This window comes from Oncorhynchus nerka, linkage group LG22 (assembly GCF_034236695.1).
Source record: "Oncorhynchus nerka isolate Pitt River linkage group LG22, Oner_Uvic_2.0, whole genome shotgun sequence".
Classification (NCBI taxonomy): Eukaryota; Metazoa; Chordata; class Actinopteri; order Salmoniformes; family Salmonidae; genus Oncorhynchus; species Oncorhynchus nerka.
This window is the reverse complement of record NC_088417.1, coordinates 67,276,438-67,301,287: the sequence shown is the minus strand read 5'-3', so window position 1 is coordinate 67,301,287 and position 24,850 is coordinate 67,276,438. Positions and strand designations below refer to the sequence as shown.

General features: G+C 42.5%; 1 protein-coding gene and 1 long non-coding RNA gene across 3 annotated transcripts in view; one reads left to right on the top strand and one right to left on the bottom strand.

The window, feature by feature from the left end:
- LOC115105533 (cytospin-B-like) overlaps positions 1-24,850 on the top strand; it is a 179,239-nt gene that overhangs the window by 9,524 nt on the left and 144,865 nt on the right. The window lies entirely within an intron of this gene.
- LOC135563808 (uncharacterized) overlaps positions 1,142-24,850 on the bottom strand; it is a 45,605-nt gene continuing 21,896 nt past the window's right edge. The window contains exon 2 of the long non-coding RNA XR_010460542.1: positions 1,142-1,834. This is a non-coding gene — a long non-coding RNA (uncharacterized LOC135563808). The remainder of the gene's footprint in view (positions 1,835-24,850) is intronic.

The following is a 24,850-nucleotide window of genomic DNA, read 5'->3' as shown; positions in this document are numbered from 1 at the left end:
CCCTTAAAAGATTTAGATGCACTATTGTAAAGTGGCTGCTCCACTGGATGTCATAAGGTGAATGCACCAATTTGTAAGTCGCTCTGGATAAGAGCGTCTGCTAAATGACTTAAATGTAAATGCACTGCACAGAGCTCTCAGTACACACGGACAGAATACATTCATACTGCATACACGATGCAGCACTGAAAATTCAGGCCGTACACAGCAGACTCTGTCAGAGACTGCAGCTCATGATTTCTTCGATTAAGTGCATACTTACACTGCTGATTGAAGAATGGCAAAGTGCAGGGAGACCTAGTGCCCAATAATTTATACACTAGATGACTGATATGGGGGCGCTGTGTTGGCGCCACCGTGCCTCCATCACTCCCTCACCATTGTAAATTATATTCTACATTCGTTTTGCCACATTTATTCTATTACAGAGACCTTAATGTAGGTTGTCCAATCAAAAACGCATCTTTTAACCAATGGGTAAAATAATGAATAATAATAATTAATCCTCTAAGAAAACCAATGGTCCAACCTCATGTCTCTGTCATAATCCGTTCAAAAGTTATTTACATTTTTTTTTACCTATTAGGGTGACTAAATCAATGGAGGCCAGAGGAAAGAAAGTGTACAAAAATCAGGAAAATAGCATTGGGTCAGCTTGGCTGGATGTTGGGCGAGAATGAAGGCTAACTGACAGGCTTTCCATTGAACTCATCATCTTTGTTCTTTAATCCGGAGGACATAAAACAATATAGAGGTAAGATGTATATCTATTTTAAGGCATATAATTTTTTCATATTTTAATATACACTTTTAATATTAATATGAAATTCCTGTTCTTTTTAGAAGATTTCTCACAAAAACAAGCGTATTTGTGAAATGTCAACGGAGCACTGAGTGTACCGCAAGATTTTTATTTTAAAATGTGGCTTTTTGCAACCCTTGGAAACAACTTAGCATATGACCACCACCACAACATGTAAAATCCTCAAAAGTCACAGTGAGAAAGCAGAACCGCTCTATCAATAGAGCTTGGTGCTTATTATTAGATGTATCAGGTTACGAAATCTGACTTTTTGGATGTAATGTTAATGACATGTTAGAGAAAGACCCAACTGAATGATTCAGAACATGAAGAATCATATTTGTCTTGGTAAAATGTATTTTATAAAATAAGGAAGTGAAATTTCAGGACTGGGACTAAATATCAGCCGCCCAGGCTCTTTAACAGACCAGGATGCTTAGAGACTTACACAGCAACACAAATGTAATTTACTTGACTTTATGTAGTCTGTTATAATAACTAAATGATGTGGCAGTTTTGTTTGCATTGGCAGATTCTGTTTTGTTTGTTTTGGCTCTTGTTTCAACTGATTTCCATTTATCCACAATTAACCGCTCAAGTCCAATTAGGCCTACACCACTCTGCCTGTACTGAATAGAATCCCTAGGATCTTAATTAGTGCCACTTTCAATTTCATGAGGAGCTTAATGAAATTGCTATTGTCATCCCTTCTCCCCTCACACAAGACACACACACACATGATGCAGTGCTATTTGAAAGCAACAATCTCTGAGTTATCTGTGCCCATGAGGTTAGGCCTGGTCTGCATACCGTTGATCTGGCACATCCTTTGCTGTACTGGAGGCCCAGGAGCCTCTAATTGCAAAGATAAGGGCAGCTGGGCAGAAGGGAGTTGGGACAGGCGCTGGTTTGGCAGTCAGACTGGCGGGAAACAGTTGCACCTCTCATGCTAGATTAGAGTCTCTCTGAGAAGTCCTTGTGCATGCTTCTGAGTGCAGTTTGGATAGCAGCTTGCAAGTCTCCGGCATCTTACTGTAGGAAACAAAGAAAGGTAAGGGTTAAGCGCAGTCTCCATTTGTCATCTAATTCGTGTTCTCCATACTGTCCACATTAGTTAATGTGTAGTTACTGATAGTCATTTGATTTAACAGTGTTCATGTGAAAATAACAAACATATTTCTTAACTGAATAATTCTACCTCTTTTGGTGAACATACCCAGAGAACAATGCCATTTTAGTCTATGTACTCAGCATTGCAAACAGTAAGAGGAAATGTATTTCTCTATTCAGTAAGACAATAGCCAACAATCTCTTTGAGAGGATGGATAAATTGACAAAGTGAGAAGGTGCTGGTCTGACTCTCCTCTCCAGGGGCCTCATTTATCAACCATGCGTACATTTCTCACCAAAATCTGGCATACGTGGAGATTCAAGGATTTGCATTTGCAACAAATTACTGGGATTGATCAATCTGTCACAGAACAAATACAGTTGTATAGTCGGAAGTTTACATACACCTTAGCCAAATACATTTAAACTCAGTTTTTCACAATTCCTGATCTTTAATCCTAGTAAAAATGCCCTGTCTTAGGTCAGTTAGGATCACCACTTTATTTTAAGAATGTGAAATGTCAGAATAATAGTAGAGCATGATTTATTTCAGTTTTGATTTATTTCATCACATTCCCAGTGGGTCAGAAGTTTACATACACTCAATTAGTATTTGGTAGCATTACCTTTAAATTGTTTAACTTGGGTCAAATGTTTCCCCATAATTTTCCTCCTCATGATGCCATCTATTTTGTGAAGTGCACCAGTTCCTCCTGCAGCAAAGCACCCCCACAGCATGATGCTGCCACCCTGGTGCTTCACGGTTGGGATGGTGTCCTTCAGGCTTGCAAGCCCCCTTTTTCCTCCAAACATAACAATGGTCATTATGGCCAAACAGTTCTATTTTTGTTTCATCACACTAGAGGACATTTCTCCAAAAAGTAAGATCTTTGTCCCCATATGCAGTTGTCTGGCTTTTTTATGGCGGTTTGGAGCAGTGGCTTCTTCCTTGCTGAGTGGCCTTTCAGGTTATGTCGATATAAGACTCGTTTTACTGTGGATATAGATAATTTTGTACCTGTTACCTCCAGCATCTTCACAAGGTCCTTTGTTGTTTTTCTGGGATAGATTTGCACTTTTTGCACCAAAGTATGTTAATCTCTAGGAGACAGAACGCGTCTCCTTCCTGAGCGGTATGACGGCTGCGTGGTTCCATGGTGTTTATACTTGTGTAGTATTGTTTGTACAGATGAATGTGGTACATTCAGGCATTTGGAAATTGCTCCCAAGGATGAACCAGACTTGTGGAGGTCTAAAATTATTGGCTGATTTCTTTTGATTTCCCATGATGTCAATCAAAGAGGCATTGAGTTTGAAGGTTGGCCTTGAAATACATCCACAGGACTCAAATCATGTCAATTGGCCTATCAGAAGCTTCTAAAGCCATGACATCATTTTCCTGGAATTTTCCAAGCTATTTAAAGGCACAGTCAACTTAGTGTATGTGAACTTGAAATAATCTGTCTGTAAACAATTGTTGGAAAATTACTTGTGTCATGCACAAAGTCTTAACTGACTTGCCAAAACTATAGTTTGGTAACAAGAAATTTGTGGAGTGGTTGAAAATTTGCACAAATTTCTATTGAGGTGCGGGGCAGAATGTTTTAAAATGTTTTGCGGTGACAAAAAAATGCATTCTGCCCGAGTGCCAAACAATCAGGGCTTGACATTAACTTTTTTAGCCACTTGTAGGACAGATTTTTTTCCCCCCAATAAAAGTTATGTAACACCATTGGCCAAAAGGGTGACTTAAAATGAGTGAAGTACATAGGTGGGATGTGAATTAATTTTCTCCATTTGGCCATAGATGATGTTATTGCATCCTAGTGGCCATCCCCTAAAATGTTTTACAAAAGGTAAAAAATAAAATAGACTACTACGCATTTGGCTCGCACACTATGGGAGTGACGTGAGGAATCGTGACATTAACAAAGGATATTTAGGGAGCCAAATCTTTTCGAATATCCTATTGTACTGTGGTGGCACCAGAGAGATGTGTAGTAGTCTAGGCCTATCTGGCTATCTGTGTTTGGCGAAGATGGAGGGAGTGACACACAGTCAACAAGCCTTGCTGGCTGTGCATCTTGTGATGGTTTGTAAAGCGTTATGGGCTACAGAGCAACTCTGCTTTCCACATAACTGGATAATTATAAACTGATTCACATGTTTGTGTCATCCTCCTGTCTTATTAGGCCTAGGTTACTATATGCGTTGTAGGTAGGTTGCACATTGCTAAAATAATATGGAAATAGACCTAGGCCAAGTACGCATAATTTTTTTCATAAGCTTTCATCAGCTGTACCCTAAGTTTTATTTTGACTCCTCATTAGATTTTTCCATATTGATATTGTTTGCTCAATTTTGTCTTCTTGTGGTCTAAAATATTTGTCATTCAAAATAAATCTGTGATTGATAATAGCATAGACTCCGACTTTCATAATTATTCCTGTTTAAAAGCTGCAACTTTAGGACATTACACTTTATTAGAATAGTTTGGAAGATGCTCTTCATAACTTTAATTGATCTTAATGTTTTTATGACATTTCAAATAGTAGGATTAGGCTTTTGGTTGTTTGGTTCGCAACGGCAAGGAGGGATGACTTTTTCCGATCTTGCATGTATGCATCATTTATGTCAGATTATGCTTTGCTCAACTGTAAAGTTTGTTCAAATTTCTCATTTGATTTTTATATCTTGCTATTGTTACTTTTATCTCTCTCATTATTACTTTAGGCCTCCCATGTTTTGGGGTTATTGAAAAACAACTTAAATCTTTCGGAGATAGCGTAGCACTGTAATATTCATGAATTTGTTTGATGAAATATGAAATAGTGCGGCAGGAGAAATCTAGCATGCATTCAACTGAGAGTGGCTTAATAGGCCTATTCATATCAAATTAAGAGAAAGTATAACATTTGGGCTTCTATAAAATAAGACACCGTAGTGTTCGTTATAAAAATAGACTTTGGCTATTGGCCCAGATCATCTGACATTCGAGAGAGAAAAAAACATTTTCTGACCAGATATTTTGTGCTGCTTTGGTGAGACTCTTAGCTCTGTCTATATTGTTCTCTTTCTTTGTGTAAATATAACATATTTATTGAAAAAGGTTTTAGCAAATAGGAATATAGGCAATTTACTGCTGTGCACTGCCTGATCCAATTCTGATCGTAGTAATTGTTTAATATTGTGATTTCTTTTCTTGTCCATTCGGACAACTGAAATCTATATTCTGGTTGTCCAACATATTTTTCAAGCCAACTTCTGGAAAGCGATCAAATCTTTGAAACAAAACTCCACCTCCTTGTTGCCCCAGCAGGTTTTGACAGCCTCTGGTCCCATGCGGAAGACACATTTCAGTTGAATGCATTCAGTTGTACAACTGACTAGGTATCCCCCTTTCCCTACTAGACAACATTTTAATAACCATTTTGCTTCAGCTGGCCACCTGTTTGAAAGGATAGTCTCTGGAAATTCATCTCATTCCACTAGGGGAGTCCTTAAGTCACTTCAGATGTGTCCAAGTAAACAGGATTATTAGGGAAATCATTCTTCTTGCAAAGAATGTAAACTCTTAAACTATTATTTAATCTGACTATCAACAATAATCATATTATTGTGTGCATGTAACCGTGCTCGGTGATGTAAAAAAAAATCCATAGGGGGTGATTTACTTGATTCCTTATTACTGCAGCTCTCTGCCCAACTTATTGCAGAACCATTGACCTATCTTTTTTACTTGACAATTGTTTCTGGTGTTAACCCTAAGATCTGGAATGCGGCACATGTTCTCCCCCTACATAAAGGAGGAGATCCTTCTGACTTAGATAACTACTAAATGATCTTGCCTTTCCAAAGTTTTAGAATCCCTCTCAGCTAAGAACTTTTTAAACTTCTATTCTTAATGTGCATCAATTCGGTTTTAGACCTGAACATAGTACTATTTCAGCTTGTTTTAGATGATGTGTTAAATTGCTTAGATCATAAAAATCATTGTGCTGCCTTATTTATTTACCTTTCAAAGGCCATCAACACTGTTGACCATCACATTCTCATTCAAAGATTGACTGAAATAGGCCTGTGATTACTTTTAGGGGTGACTGCCCCACAATTGCAGTTATCGATGGCAATTTGAATGCACAAAAATACCATGATGAGATCCTAAGGCCCATTGTGAGGCCCATTTTTTTTTAAGGCTTCTGTGACCAACAGATGCATATTATCTTTATTCCCAGTCATTTGAAATCCATAGATTAGGGCCTAATGGATTAATTGCAATTCACTGATTTCCTCATATGAACTCAGTAAAATCAATGAAAATGTTGCATGTTGCATTTATATTTTTGTTCAGTATAAATGTATTAAAAATGAATTAAGTTTATCATAAGACATGAACAGAATGCATCAGTGATTCATATTTCCTGCAACTTTCTGAAGAAGTAACAAGAATCCCCCCTGGCTGTGTATGTGCAGTACATGCAGCTACCACTTTGTGTAGCCGATAGGATACTAATGAAAAATCTTCTGGTAGATGGAAAAGCTTTCCCAAAAACCTTCTCAATTAAATGTTAACTCTAAAGTAGCCAATGGCAGAATGATATCTGGCAGAATGATATCATGATTATTTGCATAAATCCAGTGGGTATTTGTTTGCAAACTCAACCATCACGTGCTCTACAAAAACACTGCTAAACAACAGCCTCTTGCTAGGTGTGTACTGGAATTAAAGGGTAACTAAAAAATCCCAGACCTCAAAAGTGGTCTTATGATCTAGTTTAAGTATTGATGTGGACTTAGAACATCCAATTGAGTTGTTTTCTATTTTAAAAAAATTGAAAAACAGGGGGAAATGGAAACCTGGAAAAACGAAACAGAGAACTTCATTTTGGAAAAAGCGGAATCAGGTTTAAAACTTAAATGGATTTTATAGAGCCCTACAGATTACAACAGCCACTATTAAACATTTGGATGCCGTCTACCATTGCGCCATTTGCTTTATCACAGGTGACAGTTGTAATACTCATCACTGCATCCTATATCAAATGGTTGGCTGGTCAACATTGAAGTCCTGCTCTCGAGCGGCTAGATGTTCTTTACCATTCGGCCATCAGATTTTCCACCAATGCTCCTCACTTAAACTGGTCATCTCTGTATACCTGTCGCAAGACCCACTGGTTGATGCTTATTTATAAAACCATCTTAGGCATCACTCCCCCCTATCTTGAGATATCTACTGCAGCCCTCATCCTCCACATACAACACCCGTTCTGCCAGTCACATTCTCTTAAAGGTCCCCAAAGCGCTCACATCCCTGGGTCGCTCCTTTTTTCAGTTCGTTGCAGCTAGCGACTGGAACGAGCTGCAACAAACATTCAAACTGGACAGTTTTATCTCACTCTCTTTATTCAAAAACTCAATCATGGACTCTCTTACTGACAGTTGTGGCTGCTTTGTGTGATGTATTGTTGTCTCTACCTTCTTGCCCTTTGTGCTGTTGTCTGTCCCCAAATAATGTTTGTACCATGTTGTGTACCGTGTTGCTGTTATGTTGTGTTGCTACCATGCTGTGTTGTCATGTGTTGCTGCCTTGTTACGTTGTTGTCTTAGGTCTCTATTTATGTAGTGTTGTGTTGTCTCTCTTGTCGTGATGTGTGTCCTATATTTATATTTATATTTTATTTATTTTTAATCCCAGCCCCGGTGCCCGCAGGAGGCCTTTTGCCTTTTGGTAGACCGTCATTGTAAATAAGAATTTGTTCTTAACTGACTTGCCTTGTTAAATGAAAATAAATTAAATATAAGTCCCATAGATCACTTCATTACTCCCTTTTTGTTTACAAAGCTCTACTACACAAACTTCCAATTTACCTAACTTTGTTCAATTTAGTTAAATCCTTTAGTTTTAGTGCCCTCCATTGTTGGAATAACCTGTATCTAATCTTGATTCCTTGGTTTTGCTAGGGGAGTTTAGGTGTTGAATGAACTCATTGATGATTGCAGTTGTTTCGAATGATTGTAATGGTTTATTTGTTCAAATTGTAGTAATGGTACCTTGTAGTTTTTTTTTATTCCTCTTGTTTTATTTGGAATGTTCATTTTCTTGATTGTTTGTACTCAGGACACCATTGTAAATGAGATCCTGGTCTCAATTCGGCTCCCCTGAATAAATTCAAGTTTGTATCAATACATTATTGTGTTTCTGCCTTGGTATAGGTTCTGAGAAAAAATAGGCTATGATGCCGCGCTCCTATCGCACAGCAATACTGTAGCTTCCCCATACATATTTTAAATAGGCTATTTACCTTGGAGCATGCTTGGCTATTGAATGAGTGATGGATAAATGGTAGCCTAACGTTTGTTGTGTAGCGGGAATAAACCAGTCATCTTAGAAAATAAGAGACATGTCCTGCAATACGATTATGATTTAGGCCTATATAATGAAATTAAAAGTAACATTTTAGGCTACATGCTGCTGGTTCGATCCCAGGTTGTGTCACAGCCGGCTGTGACCGGTAGCCCCAAAGGGCAGTGCACAATTGGCTCAGCACTGTCCAGGTTAGGGGAGGGTTTGGCCAGCGGGGCTTTCCTTGGCTAATCGCCCTTTAATGACTCCTTGTGGCGGGCTAGGCACCTGCAAGCTGACTTCGGTCATCATTCGAACGTTGTTTCCTCCGACACATTGGTATGGCTGACTTCCGGGTTAAACAAGCAGTGTGTTAAGAAGCAGTACGGCTTGGCTGGTCATGTTTCGGAGAACGAATGTCCCGGCATGTTGGGTTGCTGCAGCGATTAGACAATGACAACTACCAATTGAATATCACAAAATTGGGGAGAAATTGGGGTAAAGTATATAAAAAGTAATATATATATATAAAATAAAATATGATCAAATTTGATAAATACAACCTTTGCGGGAAAACTGCCGCATGTAAGATTTAGAGTATTTTTTTGGTGCACGCATTTTTGATAAATAAGGCCCCAGACCTTTTTCTGCGGGTCTGTTTTTAGATGCTGGTATGTGCAGGAAACAGACTGCATACTTGGACAGGACCGTAGTCCGCCTCACTAACTGTGTGGAATGCTACTAAAAATCAGTCATCTGGGCCAAGCCATTCAGTTAGAAACATGTGCACTGCTAGGGTCTTTGCACATGGCTGTCAAGTCTAGCTATTTTGTATCCAATGTCCAGTACATATTAAATTTGCCATTTTTTAAAATTCATTCATACTAAATTTGATGCTTAAAATAATCTTTTGCGTCAGCAGTGAAAACATGATCTGATATGATATTGGTCCAGTCGTATTTAGACAGCCATTCAAGGTAAACAGGGGTAGCTGGTTTATGGATCTCTGTGACGTCTGTGTGTGGAATTCAGTGGCATCATGTGATATTTGTTCTCAACAGCTGCGAGGTGGTCCAGCTATTATAGTCTGATGTGCTGGTATTTAAACACCCACAATGAAATGAACATCAAATAGCTCTCATGCCAAAGCTCTGTGTAGCTAACATAGGCCTAGGTGACACCTTTTCAAGGCATCAGATGATATTTGTGGAGATGTGGACAATAGCACTACTGGTATGTCACTGTGCCATTGCAGTAACAGGTATCCTAGCTTCTGGTAGACCTACAGTATGCCACTGTGGTATTAGGCCTACACAGTAACAAGTCGCTTCCAGCAGTTCCAGAGCTGTGTTTAAGCTGTGTCTAAGTTCTATGGAATCGACCATCCAGTCTTTGGAGCAAGGCCGGCAGCTGAGGTTGAGGTTGCTGAGATCTGGCTTTGACCTGCTGTGTTTACTGTGAGAGAGCTTTGATACTGGCAGTACAGGAAGTTTGGCCCTTGGGGAGCCTAGCTCTGACTCCGAGAAAAAGATGATAAAACATTAAATATAGATGAAAGCCTAGCCCAGCTTCTGGATGGTGGTGAAGTGTGTGTGTGTGTGTGTGTGTGTGTGTGTGTGTGTGTCTACAATAGATAGCAAAACTTGACAATATGTATGTATTATAAGGCTTTCTCAGGTGTCAGAAGAACCACATTAGATATTCGCTCCACAGTGATGTACTGTAAAGCCTTTCTCACATCGATTGAGACAGAGCCACATCTGACTCAGGAAGTTGCTGTAAACTCAGCATTTTCTCTCCCGTCTCTGCTTTAATCTCATCAGGTCACAACACATACCTTCCTGTTGAACGTGGAACGAGTGGGAGCTCGGTTTGTTGTATTGGAAAGTTTGTTGTTTAGGAAAGTTTTGAAAGTCTATTGAAAAAGTTTGGTTACTAGCTAGCTACCTTTTGAGTTGGGATGCCGCAACGTGGTTGGCATCAGTTGCTGGGACCACTACTATCTGTCCAGTGATCCTGCCAATAAGGCCAGGTCTGAGGAACTGCTTGGCGTAGCAGCTAGTCTAGCTGCTAGCTAGCAGGCTATCAAGCTAGTGGGGTTTTCTTGAGGGCTTGAACACAGCCTACACAGCCGGTTAACCATTGTGGCTGGGTTCGCAGATTGTCCCGGGCTTGAGGCTGTCTAGATCCCTGCAGGTTTATTTTTTTATAATAAAACATAATAAAAACATGTATTGAATATTTAAAACATACAATATACTTGCAGTGAAGGCGCTCAACAACTACATGCCATTAGTCATCTAACAGCCTCCCATCCAGAGCAACACACAGAAGCAACCAGGGTCAACGCCCTGCTCAAAGGCACGTCGACAGATCTCCTACAAGGTCAAAAACGGGGACTCCTTCAGCCACCGGCCCAAGCTCCCAACTGCCAGGCCACCAGCCCTCCAAGACCCCCCCCACAGTTCCCCATGAGCTGCCCCGTCAACCATCCAAAGGATATTTTAAACTAACAAAAAGAGTTCTACAAGCAGTTGTTACAACAACAAGAAAATAGTTTCAAGTAGCTTCCAGGGTCAGCTCGATGTGTTTAAACAAGAGAACAGCAAGATGACAGCAATCTGTAAGTCATTGAGTGAGGACATCAGTTGTGTATGTGAATCCATGATAACAATGGACAGAGAATTCAGATTATCTCGAGGGACAATCAAGGCAGAACAACATGGTTGTGGACGGAATTGCAGAATCTCCACATGAGACCTGGACAGAGTCTGAGGATAAAGTGAAGGAAATGATCTCGGAGAAACTGAAGATGGACCACAGGAAGATTGAGGTAGAGCGCGCCGACAGGACTGGAAAACCCACCATCAGCCCAGGTGTCAGGCATTGCATTAGATCCTCAATGACAGGCTCATTGTCCACCCTCCCTCCCTAAAGCCTGGAAGGGATGAGAGAGCTAAGCCTATGGGTTCGTAGCTTCAACCCCGTAGCACACACACACACTTACACACACCAACTGATTAATGGTCTGCTGAATGTATATATTTTTTTATCTTCCTATGTTTGCTCTTTTCCATATTATGTCTATTTCTTATAAGCTACCCAGGAAAGGGCTGAAAACAGCCCATATTCATATGTTTAGCTTTAGAAATAAGGTTCATGAAATCAATTACTTGCTATCAGATCAAAATGATACATTAGCCATTTCTGAGACTCACTTAGATAATAAATTGTATACAGCAGTAGCAATAATATATAAGAGACAAGAATGCTTATGAGGGAGGTGTTGCTGTATATATTCAGAGCCATATCCCTGTAATTCTTAGAGAAGATCTTATGTCAAGTGTTATTGAAGTGTTGTGATTGTAGGTTCACCTGGTACATATAAAGCCTTTTCTTTAGGGGTGTTGCTATAGGCCACCAAGTGCTAACAGTCAGTATCTAAATAATGTGTGTGAAATGCTTGATAGTGTATGTGATGTAAACAGGTCTACTTTCTTGGCGACTTGAATATTGACTGGTTTTCATCAAGCTGTCTGCTCAAGAGGAAGCTTCATACTGTAACCAGTGCCTGTAATCTGGTTCAGGTTATTAATCAACCTACCAGGGTGTTTACAAACACTACAGGAACAAGATCATCCACATGTATTGATCACATTTTTGCTAATACTGTAGAACTTTGTTCTAAATCTGTATCCGTACTCATTGGATGCAGTGATCCTAATATAATGGCTACTGTATATCCAGGAAAGCCAACGTTCTAAAAGCTGGGCCTAAAATAGTGTATCATACAAAAGATTTAGCTGTGACTCATATGGATGATGTTAAAAATATTTGTTGGTTTGATGTGATTAATAAGGAGCATCCAGATGCTGCACTTGAGTGTATGAAAATTGCTTCTTCCAATTACTGATAAACATGAACCTGTTAAGAAACTGACTGTTAGAACTGTTAAGGCTCCATGGATTGATGAGGAATTGAAGAACAATGGTTGAAAGAGATGGGGCAATAGGAGTGGCTAATAAGTCTGGCTGCACATCTGACTGGTTGACTTACTGCAAATTGCAAAATTATGTTACTGAACTCAACAAAATGCAGAAGAAACTGTATTATGAAGCCGAGTTCAATGATTTAAATATTGAGTACTTAAAATAAAATTATGGGCAGAAAGACAAATTCCAACTCCATCTTTTTATAAAGGTACAAGGCGAGACACAGATGCAGACACAGGATACAGATGGATTGAGTCTTTGATATTTATTAATCAATCCAAAAGGGGTAGGCAAGAGAATGGTTATGGACAGGCAAAAGGTCAAAACCAGTTCAGAGTCCAGGAGGTACAGAGTGGCAGGCAGGCTTGAGGTCAGGGCAGACAGAATGGTCAGGCAAGCAGGTACGGAGTCCAGAAAACAGGCAAAGGTCAAAACCGGGAGGACTAGCAAAAAGAGAATAGAAGCAGGAGTACGGGAAAACACGCTGGTTGACTTGAAAGAGAGACAGGAAACACAGGGATAAATACACCAGGGAAAATAAGCGACACCTGGAGGGGGTGGAGACAATCACAAGGACAGGTGAAACAGATCAGGGTGTGACACTTTCATCAAATCAGGTGGCTTTATTCATCACAAAACCATTTGATGTTGCCAGTTATTGTAATGATTACTTGTGGGTAAATTTAGGCAGGAAATGCCAACAAAGAACAGTGAGCCATCATACTCATGCATAAAAAAAAGGAAAAAGAGTTAGTGTGGGAGAGGTGAAAAAAATATTGTTATCGATCAATAATGACAAATCTCCTGGCATTGACAACTAGATATAAAGCTATTGAGGATGGTAGCTGACTCTATAGCCACTCCGATCTGTCGTAGCTTTAATCTGAGCCTAGAGGAAAGTCTTTGTCCTCAGGCCTGGAGGGAAGCCCAAGTAATTCAGCTACCTAAGAGTGGTAAAGAGGCCTTTACTGGTTCTAACAGCAGACTTATCAGCTTGCTGCCAGCTCTTAGCAAACTGTTTGAAAAAATGGTGTTTGACCAAATACATTGCTATTTCTCTGTAAATAAGTTAACAACAGACTTTCAGCATGCTTATAGAGAAGGGCACTCAACATCTACTGCACTGACACAAAAGACTGATGATTGGTTGAAGGAAAGTGATAAAAAGAAGACTGTGGGAGATGTACTGTTAGATTTCAATGCAGCCTTTGATATTATTAACCATAACCTGTTGTTGAGAACTTGTGTGTTATAGCTTTTCAACCTCTGCCATATTGTGGATTCAGAGCTATCTATCTAATACAGTGGTTCCCAAACTCGTACCCCTTAAAACATTTAACCTCCAGCTGCGTACCCCCTCTAGCACCAGGGTCAGCGCACTCTCAATGTTGTTTTTTTGCCATCATTGTAAGCCTGCCACACACACACACACACACACCATACAATACATTTATTAAACCTAAGAATTCGTTTTTGTCACAATCCGGCTCGTGGGAAGTGACAAAGAGCTCTTATAGGACCAGGGCACAAATAATAATATAATAATAATCAATCATTTTGCTCTTTATTTAGCCATCTTACATATGAAAACTTATTTGTTCATCAATAATGGTGAATAACTTACCACAGGTTAATGAGAAGGCTGTGCTTGAAAAGGTGCACATAACTGCAATGTTGGGTTGTATTAGAGAGAGTCTCAGTCTTAAATCATTTTCCACACACAGTCTGTGCCTGTATTTAGTATTCATGCTGGTCAGAGCAGAGAATCCACTCTGACATTGGTATGTGGTTGTAAAGGACATCAATGTCTTAACAGCACAATTTATCAAGGCAAGAAACTCTGAGCACAGCCCTATCCAGAAATCTGGCAGTGGCTTCTGATGAAATTTTCACAGAACCGCTTGTTGCAGTTTTGATGGGGCTCTCTAGTTTAGATATCGGCAAGTGGACTGGAGGCAGGGCAAGAATGGGAATAATGAATCCAGTTGTTTGTGTTGTCCATTTCGGGAAAGTACCTGCGTAATTCCTCACCCGGCTCACTCAGGTGCTTCGCTATATTACATTTAACATTGTCCGTAAGTTTGAGTTAATTTGCACACAAAAATTCATACAATGATGGAAAGACCTGTGTGTTGTACTTGTTAATGCCGACAGAAAAGAGCTCCTACTTCTTAAGCATAGCCTCAATTTTGTCCCACACATTGAATATAGTTGTCACGGTTCATGAATCCACTGCCTCCTTTTCCTTCTCTCTCTCTCTCTCTCTCTCTCTCCCGTGTTTGTGTGGGCGTGGTTCCCAATCTCGGCCTGATTGTCTGCGCCAGCTGGAATCACTTATCTTCCCTTTATATGTTCTGTAACCAGTGTTTCTTGTTGTCAGATCGTTGTTACTTCCCTGAGGTTGTGTCGTGTGTCCGTGCTCATCTCTCGCCGCCCTTGTGTGGATTATCTGCTGTGCTCCTTCCTACCCATCCGGACACTCTCCCTGGGTTTCTCAGCACGCTCACATAGGAGGATGCGCCCTAGTCCCTGGGTCGGATTCCGTCTGAGTACAGTCTGTCTGTCCTGTTGCTGCTGTAACCTGTATTCATTAAACCATCGTTGCTTGCATCTTGCATCCGCCTCTGTATTGTTACAGAACGATCTGACCAGACCATGGATGCAGCGAGTTCAACGAGTCTGACCGAATTCATTTCCCGTAGTATCACGAGAATGGATCAACAAGAGGAGAACATCTCCAGCACAGGTCGGGCAGTACAAGCCATTGCGACGCAGGTATCCCAGCTGACCCAACAATTACAACATCTGAGGGGTCTCGCTGCGCCACCTACACCGGCAGTTCAACCCGCCCCGCCAGAGCCGGATTCCCAGCTAGAGCCACGGCTACCGACACCAGAGGGTTATTCAGGTGATCCTGACTATTGCAGAGCTTTTCTTACGAGATGTTCCATGCATTTCTCGTTGCAGCCACGGACCTTCAACCGTGAACAGTCTAAGGTAGCATTCGTACTCACACTGCTATCAGGCAAAGCGGCTCTTTGGGGAACGGCGGTGTGGGCGAACCAGGACCCATGCTGCACCTCTTTCCAGACACTCTCCGAGGAGATGAGAAGGGTCTTCGATCGGGCCGTGGCGGGTAGGGAGGCGGCCAGACTACTCGCTGACCTTCGCCAAGGAGACCGTTCAGTATCGGAATACTCCATCCAATTCCGCACTCTGGCCGCAGAGTGTCAGTGGAACGAGGAGGCGCAGTGGGACATGTTCCTGCATGGGCTGGAGGACCGGATCCAGAAGGAGATTTATGTTCTGGACCTTCCCAGGAGTTTAAATGGACTAGTGGAACTAGCCTTGAGGGTCGACGCTCGTCTGAGTCGTGTTGGCCGCCGAGCATGCCCTAACAGACCGTATAACGACATGGAGGGCTGGCATGCCAGCGGCGGGAACACGGCCAGTTCAGCCTCCGCTCACGAACCCATGCAGCTGGGGAGAGCTCGCCTCTCCCGGGAAGAGAAGGAGAGGCGGAGATCCCAAGGGCTCTGTCTCTACTGTGGTAGAGCGGGCCACTTTATCCACTCCTGCCCGGTAAAAGATTAGGCCCGGTAGTAAGAATGAGGCTACTATCGGGTGGTGTCACCACAGAGAAGACCTCATCATCTATTCTCCTCCCGGTAAGACTAAGATGGGCCAACCACACGCACGACACCCAAGCCTTACTGGACTCAGGAGCAGAGGGTAATTTCATGGACTTCAAGCTCGCTCACAAACTCCAGATTCCTATCACCTCACTCACGCACAAGATATCCGTCAACGCTCTCAATGGTCAAGAACTACCCAACATTTCTCACACCACTGAACCTATCACACTCATCACTTCTGGCAATCACACTGAGACACTATCATTTCTACTCATGGACTCACCCCTTGCACCATTAGTTCTCGGCCACCCTTGGCTCACCCAACACAACCCCAGAGTTGACTGGGGTCATAACTCTATATCCATGTGGAGTAACAAATGTCTTGAGTCCTGTTTAGTGTCTGCTTGTTCGTCTGTGTCTGATTCTGTGTTTCTAGAGGAGGCAGTGGATTTGTCTAACGTGCCCGTTGAATACCTCGACCTGAAGGAGGTGTTCAGTAAGTCCCATGCTGCTTCTCTTCCTCCGCATCGTCCGTATGACTGTGCAATAGAATTATTGCCAGGTGAGTCTCCGCCTAAAGGCAAGTTATATTCACTCTCTGTTCCTGAGAGGGAGGCTATGGAGAGATACATCTCTGGTTCTCTGGCATCTGGATTCATTCGTCCTCCTCTTCTCCAGCGGGGGCGGGGTTCTTCTTTGTGGAGAAGAAGGACGGATCTCTGCGTCCTTGCATTGATTACCGTGGGTTGAATAACATCACAGTGAAGAATACCTATCCCTTACCGTTGATGTCCTCAGCCTTTGAAAGGTTACAGGGAGCATCCGTGTTCACTAAGTTGGATTTACGTAATGCATATCATTTGGTTCGCATAAGGGGGACGAATGGAAGACCGCGTTTAACACCCCCAGAGGGCACTTCGAATATTTGGTCATGCCTTTTGGGCTATCCAACTCCCCAGCGGTTTTCCAGGCACTCGTAAATGACGTGCTGAGAGATATGATTGATCAGTTCATATATGTTTACCTGGATGACATACTGATTTTTTTCTTCTTCTCTCCAGGAACACGTTCAGCACGTCAGACGAGTGCTTCAGAGGTTGTTGGAGAATGGACTTTTGTCAAGGCGGAGAAATGCATTTTCATGCACAATCCGTTCCATTCCTAGGTTACATCGTCTCGACTGAAGGTATTCGCATGGATCCTGACAAGGTTAAGGCTGTGGTGGATTGGCCAAGCCCAGATTCCCGTAAGGCCCTACAGAGGTTTCTGGGATTCGCCAATTTCTACCGGCGTTTCGTTCGCAACTTTAGCCAGATAGTCGCTCCTCTTACCGCCTTAACCTCCCCAGAGTGACGTTCAGGTGGTCCGATACAGCCGAGGCTGCATTCGTCAAACTCAAGAGCCGCTTTGTTTCGGCTCCCATCCTCATAGCTCCCGATCCCTCGCGTCAGTTCGTGGTGGAGGTGGACGCTTCAGAGGTGGGGGTAGGTGCGGTACTTTCCCAACGTTCCTCTTCTGACGACAAGATGCACCCTTGCGCGTTCCTTTCCCATCGGTTATCACCTGCGGAACGCAACTACGACATTGGCAACAGAGAGTTGTTGGCAGTGAAGTTAGCACTGGAGGAGTGGCGCCATTGGTTAGAGGGTTCGGGGTACCTTTTATAGTTTGGACCGATCACAAAATTTGGAATATATCAGAACCGCCAAGCGACTCAACTCCAGGCAGGCGCGGTGGGCACTCTTTTTCGGACGTTTTGACTTCTCTCTCTCGTATCGCCCGGGTTCCAAGAATGTCAAACCCGATTCCCTTTCTCGCATTTTTGACCATTCCGAACGCCCATCCACTCCCGAGTGCATCCTACCCGGGACCTAGTGGTCTCCACACTCACATGGGAGGTTGAATCGAGGGTCAAAACGGCCTTAGAAGGGGTAACGCCTCCGCCCGGTTGCCCGCCTAATCGGTTGTTTGTGCCGGAGGGGTGTCGGTCCGATGTTATTCGGTGGGGGCATTGCTCCAACGTAGCGTGTCATCCAGGAGTCAGTCGCACTAGCTTTTGGTTAAGCAACGCTTTTGGTGGCCACTGATGGCTCGTGACATTCACAGTTTTGTCTTGGCTTGCTCGGTTTGTGCCACTGGGAAGACTTCTAATCGACCCCCAGATGGGTTACTCCAACCGCTGTCGGTCCCTTCGAGACCCTGGTCCCACATCGCGCTAGATTTTGTTACCGCCCTCCCGCCCTCCCAGGGCAAGACTGTTGTTTTGACCGTGGTGGACCGGTTCTCGAAGGCGGCTCATTTTATTCCCTTGCCTAAATTACCATCTGCCAAGGAGACAGCGGTAACTGTCGTGGATCACGTCTTTCGCTTACATGGTCTGCCGATGGACGTAGTTTCTGACAGGGGGCCCCAATTTGTGTCCAAGTTTTGGCAAGAGTTTTGTAGGTTACTGGGAGCGAGTGTCAGCCTGTCTTCAGGGTTTCATCCCCAGAGCAACGGTCAAGCGGAGAGGGCCAACCAAGATTTGGAGAGAGTGTTGCGATGTTTGGTTTCTAAGAATCCCTCTTCCTGGAGTCAACAACTCTCTATGGTTGAGTACGCTCACAATTCGTTGCCAGTGGCAGCCACGGGTCTCTCTCCGTTTGAGTGTAGTTTAGGTTACCAGCCACCTATCTTTCCCAGTACGGAGTCCGAGGTGTCTGTTCCCTCCGCTCACGCTTTCATCCAGAGGTGCCGTCGCGCATGGAGCAGAGCCCGTGAGACTCTTCTCCGGGTGGGGCGCGCACCAAGACTAAGGCCGATCGCCACCGGTCGAAGCCTCCGGTATACGTCGTTGGCCAAAGAGTGTGGCTTTCTACTAAGAACATTCCACTCCGATCTGTTTCGAACAAGCTTGCCCCCAAATTTATCGGCCCGTTCAAAGTCACCAGGATCATTAGTCCGGTGGCGGTCCGGCTCCAGCTTCCTCCGGCGTATAGGAGAATTCATCCTACCTTTCATGTGTCTAAAATAAAACCTGTGTTTCATGCACGCATTAACCCACCGGTCCCGGTTCCCCCGCCGCCACGACTTGTTGATGGGGAACCCACCTTTTCTGTCAATCGTATTTTGGACTCTAGAAGGAGGGGACGCGGATTCCAGTACCTGGTGGACTGGGAGGGTTACGGCCCGGAGGAGAGAAGTTGGGTACCTGCTAGGGACATTCTGGATCACTCCCTTATCGATGATTTCAATCGACAGGTAAATTCGCCTGGGAACGCCAAGAGGCGTTCCTAGGGGGGGGGGGTATTGTCACGGTTCATGAATCCACTGCCTCCTTTTCCTTCTCTCTCTCTCTCTCTCTCTCTCTCTCTCTCTCTCTCTCTCTCTCTCTCTCTCTCTCTCTCCCGTGTTTGTGTGGGCGTGGTTCCCAATCTCGGCCTGATTGTCTGCGCCAGCTGGAATCACTTATCTTCCCTTTATATGTTCTGTAACCAGTGTTTCTTGTTGTCAGATCGTTGTTACTTCCCTGAGGTTGTGTCGTGTGTCCGTGCTCATCTCTCGCCGTCCTTGTGTGGATTATCTGCTGTGCTCCTTCCTACCCATCCGGACACTCTCCCCTGGGTTTCTCAGCACGCTCACATAGGAGGATGCGCCCTAGTCCCTGGGTCGGATTCCGTCTGAGTACAGTCTGTCTGTCCTGTTGCTGCTGTAACCTGTATTCATTAAACCATCGTTGCTTGCATCTTGCATCCGCCTCTGTATTGTTACAATAGTTGCAGAGAGAGTCCCTGTAATCCTAGATTCAGATCATTCAGGCGAGAAAAAACATCACCCAGATAAACCAGTCCTCATGCAAGCAGCCGGACAAGTGAAAATGATGGTCAGTAAAGAAAACTTTAAGTTCGTCTCTCAAATTAAAAAAACATGTCAATACTTTGCCCCTTGATAACCAGCGCACGTCTTTCTGTATGTTACATGGTCGCTGCCCATATCATTTCATAATGCAGAAAATAAACGAGAGTTCAGGGGCCTTACTTTAACAAAGATAACCATTTTCACTGTAGTGTCCAAAACGTCTTTCAAGCTGTCAGGCATTCCCTTGGCAGCAAGAGCCTCTCGGTGGATGCTGCAGTGTACCCAAGTGGCGTCGGAGCAACTGCTTGCACGCGCGTTACCACTCCACTATGTCTCCCTGGCATGGATTTTGTGCCATCCGTACAGATAAACACATCTTGACCACCAAAGTCCATTTGATGTCACAAAGCTCTCCAGTACTTTAAAAATATCCTCTCATGTCCTGGTTTCCAGTGGTTTGCAGAAGAGGATGTCTTCCTTAATTGACCCCCCATAAACATTACGGACATATACCAGGAGCTGTGCCAGGCCCGCCACGTCTGTTGACTCATCCAGCTGTAACGCATAGAATTCACTGGCTTGTATGCGAAGCAGTAATTGTTTCAAAGCATCTCCTGTCATGTCACTGATGCATCGTGAAACAGTGTTATTTGATGAAAGCATTGTCTGTATAGTTTTTTTTGGCCTTTTCCCACAGCATTGTCCCAGCCATATCCGCGGCAGCAGGAAGAATTAAGTCCTCCACAATAGTATGGGGCTTGCCTGTCCTAGCCACTGTTAGCTCACCATATAAGATACTTTTAGCCCCTTCTTATTAATGCTATCTGTTGCTTCTATACATGTCTTACTACTCGAAAGTCGTCTTTATTCTCGCTCATTGTCCTGTGTCGTTTCTAAATGTCAGCGCAAGAGTGAAGGTTTTCCGCAAGAGAGTAACAGTTAATGTGATTGGATGTTAATTATTTGACAAGGCTACCTGTATTTGACATTGTGTTGTTATTTCGCTGAACACTAGATGGTTTAATTTTATTTTTGGCAGTGAAAAAACTCACCCAAATGTATAGCCCCGTTGGAAAATATAAAGGTACTGTTAAAAAAATAAAAAATATGAATCACATTTTTATTTCGCGTATTCCCGACAGCATTGCGTGTACCCCAGTTTTGGAATACCGGATCTAATAGAACTCTAATAGAACGGATCTAATAGAGGGTTTTCTTTAATGGAAGCTTCTCTAATGTCAAACATGTAAAGTGTGGTGTACAGCAGTGCAGTAGGCCCTCTAGTCTTTTCTATTTTTTTTACAAATGACCTACCACCGACATTAAGCGGGATAATTGTCATCAGCAACCGCTGAATAGCATAGCGCCCAGTCAAATAATATTACTAAAAATATTCATATTCATGAAATCACATGTGCAATATTGCAAAACACAGGATAGCCTTTTGTTAATCCACCTGTCGTCTCAGATTTTGAAATTATGCTTTACAGTGAAAGCAATCCAAGCGTTTGTGTAAGTTTATCGATCGCATGACAAAACATAAAGTGCACTTAGCATCAGGTAGCTTGGTCACGAAAATCAGAAAAGTAATCCAAAATACCTCTGTTTGTTTGGCGCATTATGTTCAGAAATCCACAGGAAAGAGCGGTCACGACAACGCAGATAAATTCCAAATAATATCCGTAATGTCCACAGAAACATGTCAAACGTTTTTTATAATCAATCCTCAGGTTGTTTTTAAAATATATAATCGCTAATATATCAACCGCAAATGTCTTTCACAGTAGGAGAGGGAAAAACAATAGCTGTCCAAATTCTGTTGCGCGAGCAAAACTCATGTGACCACTTGACGCAATGTTATCATTCTGGCTCATTTTTCAAAATAAAAGCCTGAAACTATGTCTGAAGACTGACACCTTGAGGAAGCAATAGGAAAATGAATCTGGTTGATATCCCTTTAAATGAAGCATTGGGAGGCTATGGAACATGGAGTTTTCAAAATAGAAGCCACTTCCTGGTTTGATTTTTCTCAGGGTTTCGCCTGCAATATCAGCTCTGTTATACTCACAGACAATATTTTGACAGTTTTGGAAACTTTAGAGTGTTTTCTATCCTAATCTGTCAGTTATATGCATATTCTAGCATCTGGTCCTGAGAAGTAGGCCGTTTACTTTGGGAACGTTAATTTTCCAAACATAAAAATAGTGCCCCCTAGCTCCAAGAGGTTAATGCAACCGGTGTGTCAGATTTCACATTTTTTTTACGGAAAAAGCATAATCTGAGAACGGCACTCAGAGCCCAATCCAGCCAGGGAAATATCCGCCATTTTGGAGTCAACAGAAGTTAGAAATAACACCATAAATATTCACTTACCATTGATGATCTTCATCAGAAGGCACTCCCAGGAATCCCAGTTCGACAATAAATGACTGATTTGTTCCATAAAGTCCATCATTTATGTCCAAATAGCCACTTGTTGTTAGCGTGTTCAGCCCAGTAATCCATCTTCATGAGGCACAGGTACTTCGTCCAGACAAACTCGAAACGTTCCGTTACAGTCCTTTAGAAACAAGTCCAACGATGTATGGAATCAATCTTTAGGATGTTTTTAACATAAAACATCAATAAGCTTCCAACCAGAGAATTCCTATGTCTGAAGAAAAGCACTGGAACGAGAGGTAACTCTGTCGGGAGCGCGCGTCATGAGACCAAGGCACTATGCCAGACCACTTACTCAAACAGGCCTCATGAGCCCCTCCTTTATAGTAGAATCCTCATTCAAGTTTCTAAAGACGTTTGACATCTAGTGGAAGCCGTAGGAAGTGCAACTTTATCCATATCCCACTGTGTATTCGGTAGGCCAAGTTTTGGAAAAACTGCAAACCTCAGATGTCCCACTTCCTGGTTGGATTTTTCTCAGGTTTTCGCCTGCCATATGAGTTCTGTTATACACAGACATCATTCAAACAGTTTTAGAAACCTCAGAGTGTTTTCTGTCCAATAATAATAATAATAATATGCATATATTAGCATCTGGGACAGAGTAGGAGGCAGTTCACTCTGGGCACACTATTCATCCAAAAGTGAAAATGCTGCCCCCTATCCCAAAAGAGTTGTTTAAACAACAGCATGTGTGTCGATGTATGCTGATGATTCAACCATATACACATCAGCAACCACAGCTAATGAAGTCACTGAAACCCTTAACAAAGAGTTGCAGTCTGTTTTGGAATGAGTGGGCAGTAATAAACAGGTCCTGAACATCTCTAAAACTGACAGCATTGCATTTGGTACAAATCATTCCCTAAATTCTAGACCTCAGCTGAATCTGGTAATGAATGGTGTGGCTGTTGAACAAGTTGAGGACACTAAATTTCTTGGTTTTTACCTTAGATTGTAAACTGTCATGGTCAAAATATATAGATTCAACGGTTGTAAAGATGGGGAGAGGTCAATCCGTAATAAAGAGATGCTCTGCTTTTTTGACACCACACTCCACAAAGCATGTCCTGCAGGCTCTAGTTTTATCATATCTTGATTATTGTCCAGTCATATGGTCCAGTTCTGCAAAGAAAGACCTAGATAAGCTGCAGCTGGCCCAGAACAGAGCCGCACTTCTTGCTCAGAGGGCTAATATTAATATTATGCATGCCAGTCTCTCTTGGCTAAGAATTGAGTTAATACTGACTGTGTCAATTCTTGTTTTTTATAGGAAACATTAATGCGTTGGAAATTCCAAATGGTTTGCATAGTCAACTTACACACACAGCACTGACACACACAGTTACCCCACCAGACATGCCACCAGGGGTCTTTTCACAGTCCCTAGGTCCAGAACAAATTCAAAGAAGCATACAGTATTATACAGAGCGTTGGGTGCATGGAACTCCCATCTTATATATATCGCAAGTGAACAGCAAACCTGCTTTCAAAAAACAAATAAAGCAACACCTCACGGCACAACGCCTCTCCCCTATGTGACCTACTTGTTGTGTGTATGTACTGACATATATGTTTAAATGATAGATGCACGCACACACACATACTAAATGTTTTTAAATGTAAGTAAATTGTAAAGTATTTTGTCTGTAATGTCTTTTTTGTTATGTGTCAGACCCCAGTAAGACTAGATGTTGCTAATGGAGATCCTAGTAAATCAAATATCTTTTTAATCTAAAAATGCTGATTAACGCTTTAAAAAACAGTTTCCTCATCTGTACACTGTTAGAGAAAAGGGTCCTACGGCTGTCCCCATAGGAGAAACTTTTTTGGTTCCAGGTAGAACCCTTTTTGGTTCCAAGTAGAACCCTTTTGGTTTCCATGTAGAACCCTCTGTAGAAAGAATCTACATGGAACCCAAAAGGGTTCAACCTGCAACACAAAAGTGTTATTCAAAGGGTTCTCCTATGGGGACAGCCAAAGAACACTTATATCACCATTTTTGGGGCGGCAGGTAGCCTAGAGCGTTGGGCCAGTAACCCGAAAGGTTGCTGGATCAATTCCCGGAGCTGACAAGGTAACAATCTGTCGTTCTGCCCCTGAACAAGGCAGTTAACACACTGTTCCTCGGTAGGCCGTCATTGTACGAATTTGTTCTTAACTGACTTGCTTAGTGAAATAAATGTTAAATACACATTTTTTTTAAACAATCTTATTCTACTATACTGCAGAGTGGTGCTTCATGATTATGCATGGAATGAGCCTATGCTTAGAGAATGCAGATAGGCCATTTGTTGTTCTCTTTCTGTGTGCATGTGCCTTCATCAACATTCAACGGAGTCTACATCACGACTCCATTGGGCATGTTCTGCTCTGACTTCTAAATGTGACTTGGAGGACTCAAGGCAATTCAAACCTTTATTAGCCAACTTCAGGCCTATCTGTTTTAGAAATAGGCCTAGATGAGTTGGTGTAAAAATGCATTGCAGTAGTAGGCTACATATTGATTCCAATCATTCTGTTACCTTTGTTTGCATGAATGCAAAATAGTCAGCAACACAATCCATAGACAATGATTTATGACTAGGTGTTCTAATACAGAGTCAGGTTAAGGTCTACCGTCCTAGCTTTATGTCCTGTCCTTTCACATCCTCCTAGAGGTCGGCCACAGCCCCTCACTGAGATTTCGCAC